Source organism: Oryzias melastigma, linkage group LG11 (assembly GCF_002922805.2).
Source record: "Oryzias melastigma strain HK-1 linkage group LG11, ASM292280v2, whole genome shotgun sequence".
Classification (NCBI taxonomy): domain Eukaryota; kingdom Metazoa; phylum Chordata; class Actinopteri; order Beloniformes; family Adrianichthyidae; genus Oryzias; species Oryzias melastigma.
In genome coordinates this window covers 1900141-1902725 of record NC_050522.1, presented here as the reverse complement: position 1 = coordinate 1902725, position 2585 = coordinate 1900141, and positions in this window count along the sequence as shown.

Below are 2585 nucleotides of genomic sequence, written 5' to 3'. Positions count from 1 at the left end.
CTGCAACCTTCAACACTTAAAGAGACATTTGGGTTCATTTATCATGGACACCATCCCAACAGGAGCCACAAAGTCTTATTCACTTTTCAAGAAAATAAGACAGATTTTTTTTATGTTAATGTTACTATTATGATAGCTATAAATTAACTAAGTATTTATATTTTGTCAAAATAAAATGAAGCTTTTTTTATTTTTTCCAAACTTTAAAAAGTTTATCAGAGATTTCACACGACTTCTTTTCAAAATAAAAAACATAATGTGTCACATAGGATCGTCTACATTCAAAACCTCATTAGATTTTCAATTTTCAGACAAAAATTTGCTAATCTAATTAACTGAATCAGAGACATTTTTTTACCAACACTTAAAATTCTTGAAATTGTTTAAAAATAGAAAATCTGTCCAAAAGCTGTTGATACATAATGTCCTCTAATTGTTTGTAAATCAGTTGAATCAAGTTTTATTTTACTTTACTACTTATTTTTAAAAAAAAAATTATTTTCCTTTAGCCAGAGAGCCACCATGGGGGGGGTTGTCAAAGAGCCACAGGTTCAGACCCCTGTCCTCGGGCAACTCAGAGACTCCAACTGAGCTATGAAGAGTGTTTTTGGACTGTGGAGAAACGTCACACATGCACGAGGACAACATAAAAACTCTGCACAGAAAGAACCCAGCTGGGATTTGAACCAGCGCCTTCTCACTGTGAGGCTAGAGGACTACCCACTGCTCCACAGCCGCCCTGGGTTCGATTCCCAGGGTTGTCCACTGATCTCCACCCAGATTGGGTCCTTAGTCAAGACCCTTGACGCTGCTGCCTAACTGGGTCCCTGTGCCCCTCAAGTACAGGGTTGTGTCAGGAAGGGCATCCGGCGTAAAAACTCTGACAAATCACTGATGGGAAACAGTGGGTGTTGTTACGCTGTGGCGACCCCGAAAGGGATAAGCCGAAAGTGAAAGAAGTTACAAACAAAATCCAAATAGGATGAACCTGAGTGAGAAGAAACTGCTGCGACAGCGACCTCTGCTGTCACAACTACTGAAGTGCAGAGAAGGAAGAGAAAATGTGTATTTGTGTGAGCTGAACTGAGTGCAAAACAAAATGACTGAAACCAGTAGTGGCATATACAATATTTGATTTGACCCAGCCTTCCTGACAAAGTTCTTCTTCCTGCAGGACAGGTCATAAGCTGTTCCAGCTGTACCTGTACAAAACTAAACACCACTGGAATGTGTGACAAAAACTCTTTGGGCACAGCAAACTTAAGGTCATGCGGCCACGGCAACTGTGCACCCGCAAAACAGCACAGGTCCTGGCTGGGCACTACTTCGCCACAGGCTCAGGAATGGGGAAGTGACAAAAGAAGAAAAAAGAATGAGATGTGTTAGTCTGCCCTAACAATCTACTTAATCACAAACCCCTGCCTGGAGCGGACTAACAGCAAACATTTCTTCAAGACCTCAGCCAAGGCCTAACCTAAAAGGACAGCAGGCTACAGCAATGGCACTGGTACGCCGTCACACTCTCACGCCCAGTCCACCCTCTCATAAACATACAGAGGATCCTAAAAACATGATCAAAACAAAACCAATTAAAGATAAAAGATACAATCAATCTTACAAACATCATCAATCTTACCAGGACTCACTGGAAGAGCTTCCCATTCAACCTGGTCAAACTCAGGAATCTGGCATTGCCTTACTTGCTCTCTCAGCCTTCTTTTCATAGGACTGGTGACAGCGCCCTCATGTGGTGCCTCCTGTAACATTTGCACTGAAACTATTCTACAATAACATTATTTTGGAGCATCCTCTTGAGGACGATCCTGACAGAAGGAGAAGCAGGTCCGTCCTTCCCCTTGTTTCCATGTGGAGCTCAGACTTTGCAGGAACGATGACGCTCCTGAGATGCAGGAGCGTCATCGTTCTCTCCTGCAGGAACGATGACGCTCCTGCAGGAGAGCTGCAGGTTTGTCATTTTGGGGCCCACATTTCTTCTTCATTGTGGTGCGAGTTGGGATTTAAAATGCAATTTTTCCACCACCTGTAGTACAAATACTTTCATCATTTGTTTTTATAGTATTTAAAAACACATTTTTGTTAAATGTGAAACAAAAACACAGTAAACTCAATTTTTCAGAAGCAAATGTTTTGATAAAATGCTATTTGTTCTAAGTTGTTCACTTTGACCTGTAATAAAATCTTTTGTTTCATTTTCTTTGAGATTCGAGTATAAGTTTACTACAACTCTTCAAATGACTGATTCCTTTAGAAACAGCTCTATCTTTTCAGTCACTCCAGTCACTGATGTAAAAGAAAGTTTGACATCATTTGATGCAGTACCAGAATGTGGGTTTGCATGAAGGTTTCTTAGGGTTGAATCATTAGCCGCGTCAGTGCGGCTGAGCAGTCCGCCCCATGAGTTCAAAGTTTCAAACAATTGCAAATCAACATGTCCTACTTTTAAAGTCATGTTTGATTGTAATTAAACATTTGCATTGCTGTCCTACTAATAACGTAACAGTTACATAGAGGAAATGCTCGACTGTGGCAAAACCAATACAAATGTGAAACACAATCATTATACG